General features: G+C 49.6%; 1 protein-coding gene across 2 annotated transcripts in view; it reads right to left on the minus strand.

Moving 5' to 3' along the window:
- The window catches only part of ZBTB7C (zinc finger and BTB domain containing 7C), a 293,509-nt gene that overhangs the window by 108,870 nt on the left and 161,635 nt on the right, over positions 1 to 23,004 (minus strand). Inside the window, exon 3 of one of the 2 annotated variants that reach the window (XM_053912569.2) lies at positions 16,591 to 16,652. The gene's annotated coding sequence lies outside the window, so the exon portion shown is untranslated. Of the gene's footprint in view, positions 1 to 16,586; positions 16,653 to 23,004 lie in introns of both variants that reach the window. The other variant, XM_053912570.2, reaches the window with a different exon arrangement.

A 23,004-nucleotide genomic window follows, 5' to 3' on the forward strand; every position in this document is an offset into this window, starting at 1 on the left:
GCCACATTAGCAATTCTCTCAGAGCTAAGCATTCCCCACTTTGTCTAGAGGGTGCTTCTGAAGCGAGCCGGTATGGCCATGGGTAGGTCAAGGGCCAGGCACGCAATAACATAGTTGTGTTTTCCTGAGCTGTCTCGGGGGAGTTTAAAGCATTGGCACTGTCCTGGCCCTTTACACTTGACAAACCATCTGTTGGTCTTGTTTCTTAATCTCCCTTAGGAGAGGCAGAGCACTAGCGTGGGGCACAGGGAAGGGGGAAGGACTTTTTGTCTCTGCTCTACCACCATAACCTGGATATGTGCTTGGACACATCACTTAACCTCTCTGAATCTGGTTACTGCCCTACAAAATGAAAAAAAAAAATGTCCTAACGGCTGCCTGGCAGATGACATCAGAGCATGTTGGAGGAGACAGCCAGGATAAGGAAGCCCCCATGTGCCCCTCATTGCTCCCCACTGCGGCTCCGGGAGGCAAGCTGGGTAGCGAATGGAGCCCCAAGTATAAGGGGTTGTTACCACAGCGCTGCAAGGCTCTGGAGTTCAGAACCAGGAGGCCGAGCCACTCAGCTGAGCCTGGAGCCCCTCTCTGGCTCCCAGTGGTGCTCCGTCCACTCCACCATGCTCCTGCTAATCCTGCTGCCCAAAGAGGAAGCAAGGGGCCGAGATTCTGGGATTCTAGCTGGCTCAGATTGGGAGGGGGTGCTCAGGGCTCTGATTTTATATTTGCTATTTTTGCTTATTGCATTCCTTTTATATGAAAAATATTGGGATGATTATGGAGAAGAATGAAGAATGCGTCATTTGTCTTTTCTGCAGAACCTTATCCAGAACACAGTACCCAACAGGTGCTCAATAAATACCTGGTGATGGTTTTGCTGAAGTGGCCCTGGAAGCTGCTGTCCAAACTGGAACAAACCCTTTGGGACTCGGCCAGTGAGGCCACCGACACTTACTGGGCACCTATATACTGAGCAAGGAGGTGGCTCGGTAGCATTGTCCTTACTGAATGGTGGGAGGCAGCTCTTGCTTCTGTGTCTCCACTCCCAGGGTCTTTTCCTCTGTCTTGAGGGGGCATCCTCAGCTGAAAGCCCAGGGCTGAGCTGGGCTCCTATCCCTTTTCAGCCCCGCCCCTCTCTGGCCAGCTGAACCCCATTCCGCCCTTCCACCAGAGCTGTCTGTGCCTGCTTTCTGCGCAGTGGCCATCCGAAGGTAGCCCTGTGTCCTGCCCCTCCTTGGCCAGAGGGAAAGTCCAGACCCTTCCTAAACCCTCACAGGCTTCCCGCCCACACCCGAGTCTCCACTTTGAAAACTTTCCATGGACGAGTGAGCCTCAGGCCACAGCCACACACCCACCCTCGCTTCCCCTCCCAGTCAGGCTGCTCCTCCCACGGGCCCTAGCCCACCCATTTCCTCTACCCTTTTCACCCTTGGCACTAGAACCGGCTATTCTGAGCCTTTGGTCCAGCTCCTTCTCCTTGCCAGCTGCTCCCTTACTGGAGCCTCCATTTCTAGCTTCTTTTCTTTGGAATTGACTACTATTCAGCCCTTCCAGAAAAAAAAAAAAAATGCACCCAGAAAGTAAGTGGCGCTATGATGTGGGGACACCAAAGGCAGCAAGACCTAACGTTTGAGTTCCCTATTTGGATGTTAAACACAAGCCGCTGCATTGCTGGGTGGCGTGTGCCCGTGTGCGCCCATCATGGGTCCTTCCAAGAAGCTTTTCAAAGCCATCTTTCTCCCCCTTGCCAGAAACAATGAATTAGTAGGATGAGCCCCAACAGGATTAATAGCCCTTTTCTGGTTACAAGCTTCTTGCTTCTTTTATAACACAGCAGCCACTGGATTTCAAGTTTTCTTTAAGAAGAAGCTAGGGCAATTACTGCAGATCTTATAAAATTACACTGAATGGTATGTTTGAAAAGATAATTTTCTGTATTCGGCTCTGTGAAAAGTTTCCCACAAAAGCAGCAACAGTCAGATAAAGGTGTCCGCCCACACAAACCAGTTCTAGTAGATTTTCAGATCCCTTTCAGAACGTGGGGACAAGAAAGAGGAGGAGGGCAGGGCTACAAAAAGGTTAAAAAAAAAATGTCCCTCGGACTTGATTTGACCTCAGTGGCCAGGAAAACATACTCTGAGAATTCAGTGGTCAATGTTTCCTTCATTGAGCTTTCCGGGTAGACCTCCGCCTGTGGGAGCGGAGGGCAGAGCCTGGCATGGACCCTGGGGTGCTGTGTGCGGTGCCTAGGGTGAGGGCTGGGTTGGTCAGCAGCTGTGCTGAGCCTCCTGGTCCGAGACACCCTGCAAAGAAGCCCCCAGAAAATGTTTGCTCACTGCAGGACAACCTCCTGGGATCTCTGCACCAAAGCTTTCGGATCCTGCAGCTCTGGCCAAATCTATTTTGACAACTACACGAGCAGTTCGCAGGCTTTCCTAATGTGACACACACCTCCTGAACCATGAGAGAAAGGCAGTGATGGGTTTGGCTAAAAGATAAGGACTTTTATATGACAAAGATACCAGATTAATCCACCTTAAAAGTCAACAGACTGGGAGAAAGTATTTGCATTATACATAACAGACAGGGTTTTAAATCTATCATATACAAAGAGCTCCTGTAAATCAATAAGGAAAAACATGAAGTATAAAGGTGCACTAAAACTATTTAAACTGTTTATTCTCACTGCTAATGATTTTGCTTGAATATAAAAACCAACTGTTAGGTGCTTATAAAGAAATGAGTGTGGCCAAAATTTCAGAGAAAGGGCACTGGCTTAAAGAGAAAGAAGACCTGAGAGCTACTTGTCTTGTCCTGTGACACCTCAGCAAATCCAGTTCTCTGCCTGGGACAGCTTTCTAATTAGTATTTTAATGGAAGATGCATAACGGATGGTATTTATTGGACTTGAGTCTTCCGCATCAAGCATAAAGGGGGTGCCTTATAGCTTCCCCTTCTCTGAGCGGTTGTAGAATGCTAATCACACTCTCTCCACTCTGGAAGATTAGAAATAGTAGTTTTATTGGGTCCACTTTTCAACTGTGGAATCTGAGAGCATGGAAGGAAGGGAAGTGGCTGAGCTAGGACTCCCCCTCCTCCCCCCACCCCCCAGCAGCCCTTGGTGAGTGGAACAAGTGGTCTGGGGCTCTTGCCCTATCTCTGTGGGAACCTGCCTATGTCACAGAGTTTGCTGGCCAACTCTGTGATGAATAGGGGAGATGGGGAGTGGGTTAGACAATAGAAAGATGAGGTGGAAGGGAGGAGCACACACTTGATCAGGAGGCAGCTTTGGGGTCGAATCTCAATTCCACCACCTCTCAGCTGAGCCCATTATTCCACCTCTTCCAGCCTGGGTTCCTCTTCCATAAAGTGAGCACATGCTCCCTGCCTCCTGGTCTCCTTTCCTTGCCATTGTCTGTACCCCTGGACATATTTCGGCGAGAGCTGTACGCTGCTCTTACTTAACTGTTTGCTTCAGCTCCCCAAACCAGGCCACGTGACTTCATGGGCTGGAGCTGTGTCTCGGCAGGGCAGGGGCCCCAGAGGTCTGAGAGTGCTGGATGAATGCCCAGGCCCTGTCACGGTCACTTTTGAACTTCCAGTACCTGACGCATTGCTTTGCATGTGGAAAGCACGAAATAATAATATCTGCAGAATGAAGGAATGAAATTTATGGATGAGGAAGCCAAGAGTCAGAAAGGTGATGTGGTATCCTAAGGGCTACAAAACTCATTAATTACCTGGAGAGGAGTGTGAAGTCTTGTTTCTTTTTTATCATGGGCAAAATGGAGAGGGGAAAATATAGCCAATTATATTGGCTCCTGAAGTTTTACATTTGCCAGAAAAGTCCCTTTTTACACCTGTTTTCCCTTATAATTATAACAATGCCCTGCCTGTGCTTGTGGACCCCTGGCTTACAGCGCTCTCAGGCCTGGCTCTTAAGGCAGGACAAAGCAGGTCTCCTGGCTTCTTCCCCAGGCTGGCTGACACCTACCGTATTTTGCTGTGTATAATGCACACCCGTGTTTTGGGCCCAAACTTTCCGGAAAAAATCTTTCGTTTTAATTTTTGAATTCCATTAATTATTTATTTATATTTAGATACTTGTTTTTTTGTACTGTAAAGGAATTTTAGCATTTATTTTTGAACATATTATGGTACAAGAAATTTTATGTAACAAATAATTACAAAACAAGAACAGACATGAGGTATTTCAGGTACTACCCATGTATAATGCACATCCTCATTTTTCCCTCAAAAAGCTGGGCAAAATTTGGTAGTTTCCCCAAAGGAAGAAACCAGGCCTGCTGTGGCCATCTCACCTCTACTTGTGAACAGTGGGCGTGGCCCATCTGGAGCATCTTGAGGCCAGGAATCCAGGCCTCTGGGAATTCCCCTCCCCTTCCCAACTCTCTCCTCCCCCACCTAGGCCAGGCCCTCCACTCTGTGAGCAATTTCCCACAAGTCATCCGCCACTAAATTCTGGGAGCTGATCTCAGCAACTGTGGAGTTGGGAAGAACCTGGACAACTCACTGACCCCATGATTAGAAACATGGTGGGGATGTGTATCCGTCCACCACCCGGGCCCCAGCCCCACAGGCCATGGACAGAGTGAGCTCTCCGCATCAGTTTGCACAACTGCACTTGATTCTTAGTGTGTTGCCCTCTGTCATTTAGTTCCCCCAGGGAGAACTCTAGGACTGCAGGGAGCAAGAAGGGAGACCATGCCGGAGGGAGAGGTAGGAGTGGGGAGCTAGCATATGCCTGCCTCCCTCCTCAAATGGGGTCTGGGAGAGTCAGCCACCCTCCTGGCCTCAATCAGCAGAGCCCAGAGGGAGAGGCAGATAAGTGAGATCAGCTCTGGCCACGTGGCTGCAGACTTATTATTTCTCCCACAAACCTGATTGACTTGATACACCAGGCCACAGAGAATGGCCTTTCCTGGGCCTGCTGCTGAGGAGAGAGGTGAAATGACAGGTCTGGGGTCCTTTGGTGGCCCCTCCCTCAGGGATGCAGCCTCGGGCTTGCTGCTCACTCCACCTCCTGCCTCCTGCCTCCTTCTAGGTTTTTGCTTGTCTTCTTCCCAGTCAGCGTGGTTCGGGGAGCGAGCCCCGGCCAGGCCGCTGGGAAGGCCCTGGCAGAGGCACACAAGCCCGTGTGCTTTCCGGGGCTGGGCGTCCATCTGTCCATCTCTCCCTTGAGAAGACTCATGGAGCACAAACATTAACTTACTGGGAATCATTAACATGCTGGGGATCCCTTCCTGGGCCTCAGTCTCCCTTTCTGTAAAACGGACAGATGGAGCATCCCAGTTCCATCTTTCTCATAGCCCTCCACCATGCCTTCTGCCTCTTCCCAGGGTGAGCAAACAGCTGGCTTACTTCAGGTTTTGTTTGTTGCAGTGTCCTGCTCCTACCTCATGGTTTGAACTTCACCATCCCACTCCACTGAACTTCCTCCTCTCCTCAGGCCACAGCTCTATCCCTGCTGCTCCCAGAACAAGGGCAGGACCGTGGGGATGACCCGGGGCCTGGGCCTTGCATGTCCCTGAGAGTGAGACCCCCTTAAATTTGCCCTGTGAGCCTTATTGCCCCACCCTATTCCCAGACCTGCCCCAATGCCCCTCTACCCAGCCCACAGGACCTGCCCCTCTCTGAGCTTCCTACAGCCCTCTCTTTCAGGTCCTGTCACTGGACTGGGTCCCAGGGCCGACTTTTAATTCTTTGCATGAGTATCCGTCTCTGCAGGGGAGAGATGACATTTCCGTTGTCCCCACCCTGAAAAAGCAGGGTTCAGGACTTTCGCACCTCTGACCTTCAAACCGGCTCCCCCTCCACACTTTTCTGCCCTCTTCCCTGAATGCCAATTCATCCTTTAGAATCTATATAAAAGTGATGGGTTATCTTTTCAGTGAAATATTACCTTTAAAAATGGTGTTTCCACGTGGCTGAATTCTTCTATAACCTCAGTGTAAGAAAAAGCTTTCTAACTATGACTGAAAATCCAGAGGCAATAACATAAAAGACTGATGAATTTGAGTATTGAAAAAAATTTTATGGCAAACACCGTAAGTAATAAAAGGTAAAAGGTAAACTGGGAGAAAATATTTGCCACATATATCAGAGATAAAAGGTTAATATTACTAGTGCATAAAACAACTCTTAAGAATCGAGGGACAATTGAACAACAATAAAAAGAATTAAAAACAAAAAAGAATTAAGGAACAAAGAACCAAAAACCCAAGAAAAAACAGGCGATAGAAAAATGGGCCAAAGAATGGAGAACTCACACAAAGAATATAAAAATTACCCGTCAACATATGAAAATATTCAACTTCACTCCTAACAAGCGAAATGCAAATTAAAACTACACTGAGGTACCATTTCATACCCAGGAGATGGGCAAAAATTTCAAAATTTGACAGTAGCTTCCGCTGGCAAAGCGGTGAGGACACAGGACAGAATGTAGATGGGTGTGAACGGGAACAACCCCCTGAAGGGGTGTCCGGCGGCACCTGACAAAACTCCATACACGTTTACTCCTCAAGCCACGAATCCCATTCCCAGAAGTTTACCCCGAGGACATACTTCCAATATGTGAACCACACGCACAAGCACTGCAGCACTATTCGTCCTTGTAAACTGCAGGAGACCGCCCACGCGGTCAATGCGCAGCGGAGCGCTGGGGTCACCTACGGCACGCGCCCATGCAGGCCTGTGCAGCTATAAAAACAGGAGGGAGACCCTGTGAGCTGGCATGGAGTGTCTTCTGGGAGATATTGAATGCATAAGGCAAAGCAACCAAACAAAACAATGTGTGTAACATGCCATCTTTTGTGTAAAAAAGAAAATGTTAAAAAGTACATAAAAATGTGCTCATCTTTAAAAAAAAGGAATAGAAGTGGAAGCATAAAACAGTTCAGGTGGTTACCTACAGGGGGGTGGGTGGGGTAGGAGGAATACAGGAGGGAGTGACATATCTCTTGTACATCTTTTGGCTTATTTTGACTTTTGAAAGTATGTTACTATCCTGCTGACTAAAAAATAAAATTAAATAAGAAAGAATGGGGGAAAAATAAATCCCTAAAACTTAAAGCAAACAAAAAAGTAAACTTAACTGTATTTCAAATAAATACTATAACCACACTGAAGGGGAAAAAAGGAAGGAAGGAAGGAAGGGAGGGAGGGAGGGAGGGAGGAAGGGAGGAAGGGAGGAAGGATTAATTCAAGTTATTTATGAACACAGCAGGGTGGGTTGGGGTGAGGGGAAGAAATTTTGTTGATTGCAGTGGTATGGGTGAAGCAATTCTGACCCTATTTTAAATGTAACATAGGATGGAGCAAATACGTGTGAGTGAATGTGTTGACGGTTTTGCGAGCCTGGGTTATCACTGCTGAAGAAGGACATAGAAATGTGGAACAGGGGAAGATAAGAAGGACCCTTAGATTGGAATTGGACTTATGATTTCTAACATTCAAATATGTAAGTGTATATGCATGTATGTTGCATGAAAGGTACGTGTATGTACATATGTATACACATGCATTTCCTAGTTCTGTCACCTGAAAGGGCCAATAAGCAGACACCCAGCAGCAATGAGCACACTTGGAACCCAGAGTTTGGTTTCTAATACCACACTCCTACTAAAAGGAAGCATAACCCCTCAGAGAAAGGACTGATTGTCGGGCTAGTGCAAGGCAGCTATAGGATGAGCCTGGAACCTCTTCTTATGCCAGAAATTAAGAAAGTGATCCAAGACAGGGATGGTAGCCTATTAAAATATCATGGGAGTCAGCCTGCAGGGGCTCCCATGGATCAGATCTGGGGCAATCGAAGTACCAATTGACTACAGTAAGAAATAATAAACTCTTATAAAAACAGGAATTCACCAGTCTATATAGGTAGTAGACAAATAAATACATTTTACTGCTTATAATAGTAAATGTATACTGCTTACAATATAAATATGTTTTACTGCTATAGTAGAATGCCAAGGGCTGGCTGGTAAACATAGAGGCAGTACTGGAGCTGGAAAAGCATTGGGTTTTTGCCACCATCCTGGACCAGGCCAGAGCTATCAATGGATGCTACATCGAGGGGGAAGTCTACAGACAACAGAGTACTTGCATAATTTTGAAGAGTCGCCCCACAGACTACTCTACAAGGGCTGAAAAATATAATTATCATATAGTGAAGAAACCAGACAACACCTGGACTGGGAGGTCAAAACTGATGTCACCGATGAGGACCAGCGCAGGGAGTGCCTCCAGACGGGACAGCACGAGAAGAACCCACAACTGCCCGTGCAGGATTCTGGCTAAGAATACACAACCTAGAGCTAATGACAAGGAACCTTCAGGCAAACCCAAAAAGAGGAACGTTTGATTAAAAATAAGAAGGGAGCACTGTACCCTTCAAAAATGTCAAAGTCATAAACGACAAAGAGAGACTGTGAAAATGTTCCAGATTAAAGACCAGAGACACATCAACCAGATGTAACAGCCGACCTCAGACAGCATCTGTTAGTGAAGGGAATGCGCCATGAAGAACATGATGAGATTAACTGACGAAGTCGTAATACAAATGGCAGACTGGTAAATTAGATCAAAGTGTGCGGTAACGTTACATTGCTGGGTCCAGTCGACTACGACTATGTCAGAGAATATGCCTCTCCTTAGGAAACATGTACTGAAGTAGTTAGGGGTAACTTACCCTCAAATGGTTCAGACAAAATGTGTGTGTGTGAATAATTGAAAAAGCACAGATGATAAAGGAAATGGGGTATTTAACCACAGATGAGTCTAGGATATAAGGGTATTCTTTGTATTGTTTTGATTTTTGCAGTTTTTCTGCAATGTGAAATTATTGCCAAATAAAACAATTTTAAATGCATATGCCCACATGTGAATGATGCTCCCTTTGCGGGGGGCAGGCTCTCGTCGACCTGGGGACCCTTGGCAGGTGCTGGGTCAGGGGGCAATTCTGCAGTCAAGCCATCGGGGGCTCAATGTAGCCTCCAGCAAGTGATATTCATCTCTGATACCCACCTCAGGGGCTGTTGGACAATTAGAGCAGATTATGTTGGCACGTGCTTAGCTCAAGCCAGGCTATAGGGAGGGCACATCAAGGAGAGCTGTCACAGCACTGGTCAGTGGTGTTGCTTTCATCAGCATAGACCCCTGAAGGGGGAGGGGGCAGGGCTGAGAGCTGCCTGCAGTTCCAGGAGCCACTGGTGCAGGTGCGCTCCAGCAGGACTGGGAGCCCAGGGCCAGCACACTGTCCCAATGCTAGCCTCCCGCAGCTGAACTCAGGGCTTCTGTGCTCTTGGCCTTGATCTACACTTTCCCTCACCTACAAAGTCCTTTCCCTTCAGCCTATACCCTCCTTCAAGGTCCACTCCTACAGTCCCTTGGCACCTTACTAGAGCTGCTCCGGTCCCTGCCTTCTGCTCCTTCTGGTGAGGCATCAGAGGTGGCATTTCAGTATGGATTCACTATGGCCCCATCTCTTCGCTCCCAGGGCAGCCCTGTGTGCCAGTATTGTTCTGGTAAAAAGAACTGTAATGCCCAGAAAACAGGCTGGGGAGGAGGCATGTTTCTTTGGGCTGGGGACTTTCTTGGAGGCCCTGAAATGGGCCCTTGTACCAGGTCTGCCAAGATGAGACTAGCGGGCCTCTCCCTTCACCCCTGGCCTACCATTTGGGAAAGAGGCATGTGTCATTATCTCCATTTGTCCCTCCAGGCCATTCTCCACCCTGTGCCCTCAAAGCTGACCCCTACAGACCACAGTGGTGGGCTCTCTGCCCTCTGTCCCCCTCCCTGTCAGCTCAGCAGTAGGGCCCCAGGAGAGAGACAGGAGAGAGGGAGAGGGGAGGTCAGGTGTCTATGCCTGGGCTTCCTGTCTTCAGGGGTGCCTCGGGTCACAGCCCAGGTAGGGTGACCCCCTCCACAGCACTCTCACTGTCTCTGCTTTCAGCACCCCCTTCTTTATGAACCTTCATCCCAGGGGAGGGGAGCCGCTGTCAGTGTTGGGGAAACTGCCCTGGCCTTTGGACTCAGCTCTATTCAGACCGCCAACTTTGCGTGTGCCATGTGCTTCCCGACTGGGCCCTGCCTTGCAGACACCTGTGGGGGACACGGTGCCCTGCCCCGGTGAGGCCGCGTTACCAGGCTCAGCAAGGGACCCACCACGAAGTCATTCACTCTGCCAAACAAAAGGAGGGGCTGCCACTTCAAGCCTCCTTCTGGGGCTCACTGCCTCCTGTTCCAACTTTATTTCATCTTTTCCTCTTTTTCAAGTTACTGGTTGTTTTTTTTTTTAAGTCACTGTTAACTGAGAAGCATTACGAGAAGGGAATTAAAAGAGAGAAAAGTTAGTACAGAAATGTCCTTTTTTTTTGGTTTAAACCTTTTGTTATCGACTCTTTAGGAGCTGATTCAACTAGAGGGACATGTGGCAGAGCACATTCTTCAATATTAGTTTTGAGAGACACTCTGGGCTCTTTAGTATTCATTCTATTCAAATCAAAACAGTCTGGCAACTTCTCTGATGCATTGTCCTACTTGAAAGTGAAGAGGAAGGCCTTTCATGAGAGGCCTCTGACCAGTCCCTCTGGTCTCCCGCTCACACAGTGACAGAGAAACCCCGACTTGCTGTGTCTGAAACACTTGCAGGCTCAGGACAAAGTGGTGTCCCATTGTGGCAAGGCCCAGCGGGCGAGGCTGCCTCTTCCTTAGCCCCAGCCTACATAGAACCTCCCCCACCCCCAAGGAGCCCAGGGTGGCCTTGGCTGAGTGGGAAGGCCTCTCTGCATCCGGGGAGTATGGTTCCCCGTACGGAGAGCCAGAGCTGATTCAGAGGGGGTGAAGGGAATGAAGACTCAAGGATGACGAGGCTTAGAAATGCAAAGCCTTTTGCATGTTTTCCTGGATCCCCAGCCGCTGCCCTCACCTCCCGAAGGAATACCACAGTCGGGCTTTCGGCACTCTCCAGAGTCCCCCAGAGGTGCCGCTGTAGTTTTCTAACTGGGACCTGAGGAAGAAAGTGAGGTTCTTAGCTCAGTGGATGCTCATTGTCCTTGAGGACCATGGGTGGGACCAGAGCATCCTGCTGCTAGGGGTCTGATAAGCAGGTGGCCCAGGTTGCAGGGTCAGTGAATGCACATCCCTTAGGGGGCCTTTCAGCTAGCTGGGGAGCCAGGGACACAAGGCCCACCGTGGGGACTACAGAAGGTCAGGGAAGACAGAGATTTCTGGGGGCCGAGTGGACCAAAGAAGGCTTCCTGGAGGAGCTGGCATTGGATAGATGGTTAGCAGTGGAAAGGAGAGAAGAGAGGGATGAGCAAAGCTCACAGGCTGGGGTGGGAAGGAGGGGAGGCAGGAAGTGATCAGAGGTAAGTCTAGGAGGACCTTGACTGCAAGTGAAGGTATTTCTTCTTTCTTTTTTCCTTTTGCTTCCTTGAGTAATCCTAAATTCACTATTAATCTCCCAACACTTATCTTGTTGATAAATGTTGATTTCCCTGCACACCTGTGCATATTTCTGATGGAAACGTGTTATAAAATCACTCCATTCAGCTGGTGATTACCATGGTAATCAAACACGTTCACTGGCAGACCAGGACTCTCGAAAACAAGATTCTGAAGATACGGGCTTTCATTTCACTTATGTCGTGCCTGAGGGAAAGAGGGAGTGAGGCAGGCACATGGGGAAGTGGGGGTGATGGTTTCCTTCTCTGAGGAAGTCTTCACAGACAGTGCTGCCCCAAGGGCCCTGAGGGTGCTGCAGGAAGGTGCGGGATGGGCCAGGTAGGGGCCAAATAAAAGGGGGCAAGTCCCACACACCTTGCTGCTCTAGAATGCCCCTGGCTGGGGCCAGCTTTGCAGGATGCCATGAGAAGAGAGGATTTGAGCTTGCAGGTGCCCAAGATCAGGAACCTTGGCTAGAATATTATTCAGCCCTCCACCTCTGCCACAGGACCCACCTCTATGCCTCCTAAAACGTTACAAAGATGCCATTTATTATTATTATTATTATTATTATTATTATTATTATTATTATTATTATTTCTGCCTCTCATAGGATTCTAGTTGAAGATCTGATAACATGTTTGCACTATATTATTTGGTCTTGATGCAATCTACTTTGTTTTCAAGAGCTCCAGCCAGACTGCTTGCCTTCAAATCCCAGCTCCACCACTTAACTAGCTGTGTGACCTTAGGCAAGTTACTTAACCTCTCTGTTCCTTCTCACTTATAAAAGGCAGATAATACAAGTTTGTAAGGTATAGTATTGTTGTGAGGATTAAGTGAATTAATGCACATAAAATGGTTAAAACATGCCCGTCACAGAGTAAGCATTCACAAGTTCCTGGAATGAAGCAGAGCCGCCCCTCACAGGGTGAGGGGCAGGGGGCACTGAGGATATAGCTGGTATCCTAGACTTTGCACAAACATTGCCTCACCTCCTTCTCCTGACACCCCCACATTACCCTCTCTGAACAATGATGAGACTGAGCCCCGAAAGCCCAAGGCTGGATGGTAGAGTTGGAATCCAGATCCCCTGCCTCTCTGCCCACTGCTCTTTCTGTTTCCTTCTCCAAGATGTTGGCTTGCTGGCCTCTGGTGGCCCTGTTTTCCACCCAAAACTAGGACCTGGTCTGCCTTCTGAAGCCCAGTCACCCCCTTACTCTGACTGCAGCCCTGGCAAGCTCAGGCCTGGTGGGCACAGGCTTCCCGAACACTTGCATCCTCAAAGTATGTGAACACCCACAGCTTTGAACCGCTCCTGCGATGGCCCATATGTGAGATGTGGTCTAATTAAAAACAATCACCATAATAATAATAGCTGCATTTATTGCTGAACTGTTCTAGGCTCTACACTAACTTCCATTTTAATATAATATTTGTCATTTATGGAATTATTTTACATTGCTCCAGACATGGTGTAATCCAAATCAGGCCAAGAGCGGTGGGCTCTGCCTACAAAACCTGCCCCACTAGAGGCGGCTGACAGGCCATTACTCTGTGTCCTGCAGACTCTGTGCAGTGATAAGGAAACCTCACCAATTTGATGCTTTATCTGGTTGCAGGTTGGGGAAAGATATTATTTCAATCAAGATAATGATTCTATTTCTTGGACGGAAATGAGATTTTTTCATTGCCTTGTGGGGGTGCCACCAACATCTGTCTTTGGGCTTAAACAGGTCATGCCCAAGTTAGAGGATTTGCTTGCAACCTGAGAGCATCAACATGAAGGAGAATTGGGGGGGGGGGGGGGAGGGAGCTCATTTGCAAGAGAAAAACATATATGCCAGGCCTATGTGGTTATACAGTAAGTTCTCCGTGGACATTTATAGGCATCAGGCAGAATCTGTGCAACCAAAATTCGGAACATAAGCACGCAGGGGGAGCCTGATAGTCTGGATTTCAAGCGAGGTAAAGGGTCTCTAAAGGCAATAACGATAACAAAGCCACACAGACCAGACTCTGAGCTATGATAGGACCTTAGAAGTCTCCTAAACCTGCCTGTCACATAGGGTGCATTTCCTGTGTGACTCTGCTGACAGATGACCCAGTTGCTCTTTCAACACCTCCTACAACAGGGAGCTCACCGACAGAGGAGCCTGTTCCATCACTGACCTGCTCCTGTGATGAGAAAGCACCTCCAGACTGTAGTCCAGCCACTTCATCAAAGGGCACCACAGTGGAGATTCACGAGGTCTGACACTGCAGCAGACCCCAACCCTCTTTGGGAACAATACACATTTCGGTAAGTCATCGAACAATATGCAAATGACATTACATGATAAATGTCGTGACACTCCAGTAATTTGAATTAAAAAGTGAATTTAGTAACACTTTAAATTATTTTAAATATTTAGACATTTCAAGAGCTATAAGATAGCATCTCAAAATCTTTATACGTGATTTATTGTAATGAGGAAGTACTTTGCAGTTCTTTTATCAGTTGTCCATATAGGAATTCCAAGGAGGTTGGAAATGTTTGTGAAGTTTTATGGATTTTGAACCTTCCACTGAGAGCCGACTCAGGGAATTGCTCTCCTCCGTTTCCGTTCCAGGCCTCTGGGACTGCCCCAGCTGCCGACTCTTGGCCTGGGCCGCATCAGGCTCACCAAACCTTTGGAATCTGAACCACCTCTTTGTGGGTGTGCATCGGCTGTCATTGGGAAGGAACACAAAATCCCAGGAATATTGGGAAGAAGACTTTCATAATGTAACATTTGGCACTTTGGGATTTAGAGCCATGGGACGGTATTACCTACTGAGTAAAATTACAGTTAAAAGGCACACGGTTGTTTCGATAAAAACAGACGTCAACACTATTGATTTCTATTTTAATAACTATACTCTTTAAAATGCGAACTTGCTAGAATGAAAATGACCGCCAGGTCAGATGAAAGCTACAGCTGGCTGTCTTCACAACGGGGAGGCTCCCAGGCATGGTGGTAAACGCTACAGATATCCCCACTCACATCCCCTTGACCTGCCGGGGCACCCACTCCCCAGCTGCTGTCGCCTGTGACGTTCTCAGACCCCTTCTCTTGGTCAAGGTGAAGCCTGGGAGGCAGCACCACTCCAGGCGCCGATGACTGATGAAGGGCTACGGGATACGTGAGGCCGGCCCCTCGCCTCCAGTGTAGACATCACTGCAGAACAAGTCATGTGGGTCGGCCTCATGCTTTCCTCTCTCCCTGGTGAGTGTCTCCGAAGAGCTGTCCCTAGATATGCCCAGTGCACCTGAACCCTGGTCTCAGGCTCTGCTTCTAGGGACCCGACCTGACTCAGTCACCAGTGGCTGCCCTCCTGCCCCTTTCCAGAGGGTCACCCTGGTGATGGAAGCACACACGAGCCTTCTTCCCTGAGGGCAGAACCAAAGTCACCATCCTGCCTGGCCAAACCACCAGACTGACCCTACATGTCCGTGAAAGCCGGCACAGCAAAGCGCTGACCACTCCCACAACCAGACCCCCGTGGGCCCACACGAGTACTCCCCTCCCCAGAATAAAGAGCGGGTAGGGGGCAGGGGCAGACCCGGAGGCCTGTCCCACCATCATATCCACACCTCCTTGATGTGCAGCAGAAAGTCAGTGTGAACATCAGCTCTACCATGTGTTAGCTGAGTGGGTTTGAGGAAAATGTTTAACTACTCTGAGCCTCAGAATGCAAAATGGCAATATCCGGCAGGCTCGTGGGGCTCACGAGAGGCAGTGCCATCGCACGCGCTACACGTTGGCAACACCATGTAAATACTGGTGGTGGTTCTCGAGATTGTGAACCAGCTAGCTTCCTCTGGTTGCTTGGAACAAACAATTAACCTTTGTGAAACAAATAAATCCCAGCTGCCCTTCACCCTGGGCATAGTACCACAGAGCTTCCTGTGGGAGAAGTGGACCCAGGGACAAGCAAGTGGACATCAGGGGCACTGTCCAGTGACTGTCCTTCTGGAGCTCAGGGTGTGTCTGTAGATCTCATGTGGGTTTGGTGGCCCGAGGCTGCAGCTGACTGGGGAAGGCTCTCTGTGTGTGTGTGTGTGTGTGTGTGAAGTACAGGGAGAATCCCCAGTGTGAATTGTGCATTTCCTACAATCTACCCAGTGTGTATATTGATATCAAATACAGTGGCCACCTTCACGCCATGAGTCACAGACAAACTGGCAGAAACTTAATTTTATTTACACAGGTGAGGGACACTTTATTCCATCCTGATTCTTTGCACATGAACCATTTGTGAAGCCATTTCAAGCCTTTTACCACCTGGCCCTGCCCAACCTCACCAGCTGCCCGTCAGCCCCACGTCTATGACACCGTCCACACAGGCTGCTGGGTGTTCCCGTCCTGGAGCCTCTGCCCTGGTCCTCCCTCCCCCATCAGCCCAGTTCAAGTCTCTCTTTCCCTAGGAAGTCTTCCCCAGCTGCTCTTTGTCACGAGCCTTCCTACTTGTGCCGTGAGAGCCAGAGCCGGACTGTCTGCCCATTCATACTGTTTTTTAATGGCCTCCTGTGCAGGTGTCTTCTCTTCCCACACTGGACTGAAGGCAACTCCGTAATGGAGCCTGGGCCTAGTGCTTCTCTTGTCTTTCTCAGAGGCTCCAGGTAGCCCCAGACATTCTCAGGTCAAGGAATGGATTGGGTTACATGAATGCTCTTGGTTTAACACACTGTTAAACGGCCTATGTGAGAATTTACTGTTCTAAATAGCGTCAACCTAGCAGCAAATTTAGGATTGTATGAACTGTTCGTGGCTTCAGGGTGAAAAAATGCACATCTTCCTTATCCCCGGAGGAGTCCTGCTCTCCCTGTGCCAATCACCCACAAGGGAGAAGGCTCCTTCACCTTCGAGCCAGTGGGAGTGCTCTTCACTTAGAGGGCAGAGCCGGGGTTCACATCATGTACCTTCAACTCAAAGCTTTACAGTCCTGGATCCAGCCCCACCCAACCAGAGGCACCTTCCAGAAGAAGAACTGAAAGTCTATTCCATCAAGGTCATGCTCCCTTCCCCAAACAAGGAAACCCGCCCACTCCCCAGGAACATTGTCAAACCACAGACCTCAAAAAGCAAAATACATACTCACAAGCAACGACGCCTTTGTCTTAAATTTCAGGCGAGCAGTTTCTCTGCAGACCTGCTCATTTCCTGCAAAGAGAAGAAACGGATGGAGAAGCATATTAGCATCTGCTCTAAGCATCCTTCGGCAGTTTCCTGGCTGACCTCGGGCTTCTGCACCTTCTCTGCATTCTCACTCCCAGCAGCACTCTCCCCTCCCAGGAACATCGTGTGCTAGTTGGGTGGGCGCCCCCAGCTCCCCGCAGGATCGCACCCCTCCTACTGTGGGCTCAGTCCACGCTGCCTCCCTCCCCCTCCCCGGCGCCATGCCAGTCTCAGATTGACCAGTGCCTCCAATTCCCTGAAGGCGCTGGGCTTCTTCCCACTCTGGAGTGAGGCCTCCTCTCCTGTAGCATGGAGTTGCCTAGCAACCCTGCGCGCCAGCTCGGAAGGCCCTCCTAAATTGGACCTCACAGCACAGGGCATTTCCTTGTACAGCTGCCTGAATCTTAACAATCTGGTTCTGAATAATAACACAATGGTAATTGCATGCATAGGCCCCAAACTACATTTAAATAATGTTCAAGAGCTGACACAAACCCACGATGGCCAGAGAATGCATTGCGGAGGTTGACTGTAAGGCCAGGCAGGACGCTCAGTGAGGGAGGGAGTTGACACCAAAGACTTGAGCTAATGACAATGCCAACCTGAACTGTGAATTGTCCTGCCTTCTGCCTGAGAGTGTCACCACTCTAATGTGTTTTAAGTGACTTTGGGATCTGTGGAGGCAATTAATGCCCAGAAGTAGTGATGCCTCAAGACAGGATGTCCTTTAGTGGTTCTTTCTGGGGGGAGGAGGCCAGGGGGAAGGCACAGGACACGGAGGGAGAACAGTGCATGTGTGATTTCCCTGGGCGTTTACAACCATGGCCAAACACATTTCAGAAGGTGGGAGAAAGAACTTACCAAGCGAGAGCACAAAATGCTTGCTACCTTAGCAAGGGAAAGATTCAACATGACTGATGCATTTCAGGATAAGAAGCAAAGGCAAAGAAGCCTTGACCCTGGCTGACGCGCAGACTGAAGCAGCTCAGCGTGGTGTGGGGAAGGGCCACGCGCGCCCGAATGCAGCCTTCGATCTGTGTCCCTGGCAGAGGGTAATGAAGGATCTCTGCTCAGGGCAGAAGAGCCTTCCCAGGTGGGAAACGGCCAGCTGGCAACCTGCCTCTCCTGGGGCAGCAGCCGGCGGGCCAGCCCACCAGCCTTGACAATTTGAAAGCCTAAAGCGCTTCTTTAAAAAATAAAATAAAAGCTCAAAAGGCTCCTGCAAGGGACTTAAACAGGTATTTGCACACCCACGTTCACAGCAGCAGTATTTATAGAAAGCAAGAGAGGGGCCCTGACTGGTGCAGCTCAGTTGGTTGGGCATGACCTCAAAGCAAACAGTTTCCGGTTCGATGTCTGGTGAGGGCCCATGCCTGCGTTGTGGGTTCGGTCCCCAGTCAGGGCACGTAGGAGAGGTGACTGATCGATGATTCTCTCTCACATCGATGTCTCTCTCTCTCTCTCTTCCCCATTCTCTAAAAATAAATACGATCTTTAAAAAAAAGAGAAAGATGGATGTACCCCAAGTGTCCATCAACAGATGAATGGATGGACAAAATGTGATATATACCTACAACGGAATGTTATTCAGCCTTAAAAAGGAAGGAAATTCTGGCATACGCTACAACATGGATGAATCCTGAGGGCATCATGTGAGGTGAAATAAGCCAGCCATAAAAAGACAAACACTGGATGATTCCACTGCTATGAGGTCCCTGCGCAGACAAATTCATAGGGACAGAAAGTAGAGCAGAGGTTACCAGGGGCTGTGGGACGGGTTGGGGAGTGAGGACCTAATGAGCACACAGTTGCAGTCTGGGGAGATAAAAAGTTCTAGAGACGGATGGTGGTGGTGACCGTGCAGCAATGTGAACACACAGTGCACTGAACCGTACACTTAAAAATAGCTAAAAATAGCTAACGTGGTAACTTTTATGTTACGTATATGTGACCACAATTTTTAAAAAGGCCCCTGCAATTACAGCACAACCACATGACATTTCTCTAGAAGACTTTCGTCTGTATTCATCAGCTGGCCTGTGCCATTCACAGCCGGAGAGTGTGACTCTGCGCCGGGGGACCTGTGGCTTGTAGCCATGGTGTTTGCACAGCGCAGTCGCAGGTGGAGGTGTCTGGGGTGGAGAAACAGAATTCTCCTGTGCCCACCAGCACCAGCACCACCCTCCAGAACATCGTGGCCTTCTGATACCCAACCTGGCCCATTCACCATGACCTCTGCCTGCCCCTCCCCCCGGCCCATGGGCTGCAATGGCACCTCCATTCTTCCCCTTGGCTCTCTCTGTGCTCCGGGCCAACAAAGCCTTTTCCTGCGCCCTCCACCCAACCTCACCCTACTCTTCCTAGTGGACCTCCATCAGGACCCCCTCTTCCACCAAGCCTTCTAGACACCTCCCACCTCTGCTTTCTCGGAGTATTGTAGCCGTTAGCGAAACACTTGCTTAGGTCCTATCTTATGTTCATGCTGGAAGTGTCCCCTCTGCCGAGAAATCCTTTACAGGATCCCTGGTCAGGACTGTCACTGAGTTTGTGGCTGCCACAGGCCCTGGCTCAAGGCTGAGCGCATAGTGGGGCTGCTCACAGCGGCTCTCGGAGGTGGTTCTTTCTCAGGGAGTCTGACCACAGCGCCCCTGCCCCGGGGGACACAGCTGTCTGCCTGCCAGTGGAGCCCCACAGCTAAGCGTTCCAGATGGGCGTGCAGTTGCCTCTGGTCATTTAGAGGTGTGACTCAACGTGCGCAATAAACAACTGAGCGTGTACAAATTTTACTAATTTGGAAAGGTCATTGGAGATAACAGCTTCTCCGAGTGAGAGTGAATGAACAGCATATGGATTATTTTTTTTAGTGTCGTGATTCTTTTCTTGGAATGTGCTTTCAGCCTTAAAAAATAGTGTTACAAGTAAAAAAGGGTGGGGCGGGGGGTGAGGGAGTTCAGGCTTTTGGGATGGGAAGAGCTGGATGGGAACTCTGGATAAGCTTCTACCCTCTCTGAGCCTTAGTTTTCTCTGCAAAAGGAGGGTGTGGACGCTAAGGTCCTTTCCAACTTAAACAAAAATAAAATTACGAATCGAGGTGAAAATGTAAAGTTAGCAACTTTGCAAGCTAACAGTTAACTCCTCACCGCCACCCATCCTACCAGCTGTCGGGCCCCACTTCATCTCTGGAGAGGTGAGGTGCAAGTTCTTCACCCCTTCAGCCGGGAAAAGAGCCTTACTGAATTCAGGTGCCTTCCCAGCCCCTCACCGAGGACTCTCAAACCCGACCATCTGGCTGCCTTGCTCTCATTAGGTCATTAAGGAACACTCCAGACTAATAACTTGTTTTCTGCAATCTCTAGAAAAGGCTGGAAAGGGGCCAAAGGGTATCATCTAGACTCCACTCCCCAGCCCCTGGCTCCATGACCAGTCCACGTGGTCTGTCAAAGGCCAGACTTCTGCCCCTCCTCTCTGCCCGAGTGCAGACAGACGTGTGCCCACGCACGCCCCTGCGCCTCCGGATTGCTCCTAGCAGGAAAAAGTCTAGGTATGAATCAAAACTGTATGATTAACAATGAATACTAACATTAACATTAATATTAGTTAACATTAACATTAGCATCAATATTAGTTAACATTAACTGGTATTTGCACAATGCTTTATAGTTAAACAAGTAGAGATGCTCCTGGACTTAGGATAGGATACGTCCTGATAAAGCTACAGTAAGTCAGAAAGGCCTTAACACAGCACTGTGGAGTATCAGTTGCTCATCCTTGTGTTCGCCAGGCTGACGGGGAGCTGCACCACTACCCAGCATCACGAGAAGCAGCGTCTTGCAAACCCAGAAAATGGTCAACATTCAAAATTTGAAGCCCAGTTTCTACCAAATGCATTATCGCTTTCACACCATTGTAAAATTGGAAAGTCCTAAGTCAAACCATAGTAAGTTGGGTACTATCTGTGTTTTCCCGTGTATTTGTCAGGCGGGTAGGGTAGATTGCTCCCATTTACGGAGCACCTGCTCTATTCCAGGGTCTTTGCTGCCTGCAGGGGACGCAGACATGAAAAGGCGTGGCTCCTGCCTGCAGGTTCCTCCCCAGAGAGTTATGGTCAGGAAGATGGAGGCACAGAGAAACTGAGCGACTTCCTCAGAGACGTCCAGCCAGCAGGAACCAGCTGTGTTCAAACCAAGCCCTCGGACTCAGAGGCCTCTCCCAACAGGCCTCAGTTCCTGCCTGGCCTGTGAATTTAGTGTGGAATTCAGCCTGCACAATACCACCCAGAAGGGACCAGCCCGAGGACAGCACGGCCTGGGGACAAGTGGAAGTTTATGTCCAGGATGAAACGATGCCTGTGAGTGTCACACTATGTTTGGCCCTGGACACCCCAGAGGGGCAGGCCCTGCGCTGGGGACAGGTCAGAGCCCACTGTCGACATGGCCTTGGCCCCTCGTGGTCTTTGGATGAAGACTCTCCTCTCATGAGCAGCCTTTGCAAAGAGGCTGCCTTGAGAGATGACGCAAATTTATAAAATCTTTTTATTTAATCTGCCTAACTTTTCTCTTCTAGGAACTGTCACAGCACTTACAATCAGCGTGTGACACCAAATTTGCATGGTTCCCTGAGTCTCTTGGCTTTTTGGAAAAGTGTCCATGCTTGGAGGAGCCCCGTAGATACCTCACCTCACAGCCGGGGCACCCAAGCCCAGGCTGGGCAGATGACTTGCCCAAAGTAGCGCCCAAGACAAGGGCAGAACCCAGATGCCCAGACTCCCAGCCCAGGGCCGCACACCCCCACCCTGCAGTGTGTGGGGGTGGGGGAGGTTCAAGCTCTGTCCTCTTTACTTTGAGCCCCCTCAGCAGCCCCCCAGCACGTGTGCGTGTGGCTGGGAAGGGGCTCTTTGATGTCCCCCTCCACCCCCCGCCCCACCCAATGATACTGAAATGATTGGCTCTGCCCCGGGCCTCTAGTGTGAGTCTCACAGGGAGGGGCAGAGGCCATGAGAGACGCCCTCTGGGGACAGAGAGGTTCCCATCGCTACTGCAGAGCCCCTCAGCCCCAGGAAGCCATAATGCCTTGTGGCTTAGAACCAGACTGGCCCTCCCATTGACCAGCTGTGTGTCCTTGGGCAAGTGAATTAACCTCTCTCTGCTTCAAATCTTCAGCTGCAAAATGGGCAGAATGATGGCACTTAGCTCCGACCTCACAGGGTGGATTAAATGAGACACCGGAGGGAGCAGTTGGCACAGGGCCTGCCATTGGCGTGTTTTCGGGTGAGGCCATCGAGACCGGCTGTGCCCTGGGCAGTCAGCCCCACGAGGGGACACTGACTGCAGTGACCCCTGCTCAGTCCCCGTGCCAGCATGGGAGCAGCACGTCGAAGAGAGCTGACCGCACTCCTGTGGCAAGTGCTACCCTGCCTGGTGGCCACCCAGCACCTGACAAGAAGAGGCCTGGTGTGATGAGCTGTCACTGAGGGAGGTGACTCGGGTTGGTCAGCCCAGGGTCCGTGGTGACAGGGAGGCAGTGGCTGCTCTTCCCAGGACCCTGCACAGGCTGTGCTGGGCGGGCTGCAGTTAGCTTTTTCTCTGCTGTTACCATCGACACCCTGGGAATGCACAATGGCACAGCCACTTCGGAAGACAGTTCGGCAGTTTCTCACAAAACTAAACACACTCTTACCATAGGATCTAGCAACCTCACTCTCAGGAGTTGGTTTTTTGCCCCAGTAAGTTGAGAGTTTATGTCCACACAAAGACCTGCACGTGGATGATTAAAGCAGATTTAATCATGATTGCCCCAAACTGGAAGCAACCAATATGTCCTTCAGTAGATGAAAGCAGAAGTAAAAAGGAGCACATCCAGACAGTGGAATATTATCTGGTGCTAAGGTGAAGTGAGCTATCAATCACAAAAAGATATGGAGGGGCCCTGGCTGGTTTGGCTCAGTGGATTGAGTGCTGGCCTGCGAACCAAAGGGTTGCTGGTTCAATTCCCAGTCAAGGCATGTGCCTGGGTTGCGGGCCAGGTCCCCAGTCAGGAATGAGTGAGAGGCAACCACACATTGATGTTTCTCTCCCTTTCTTTCTCCCTCCTGTCCCCTCTCTCAAAAATAAATAAGTAAAACCTTTAAAAAAAGATATGGAGGGAACTTAAGTGCATATTACAAGTGAAGGAAGCCAAGCCGTAAAGGCCACGTACCATATGACCCCAACTATATGAGTATGACATTCTAGAAGAGACAAAACTATGGAGACAGTAAAAGATCAGTGGTTCCCAGGAGGAAGAGAGGACGGATGAATAGGTGCCGCTCAGAGGAGTTTTAGGGCCATAAACCTACCCT

The sequence above is a fragment of the Desmodus rotundus genome, chromosome 10 (assembly GCF_022682495.2).
Source record: "Desmodus rotundus isolate HL8 chromosome 10, HLdesRot8A.1, whole genome shotgun sequence".
Lineage (NCBI taxonomy): Eukaryota > Metazoa > Chordata > Mammalia > Chiroptera > Phyllostomidae > Desmodus > Desmodus rotundus.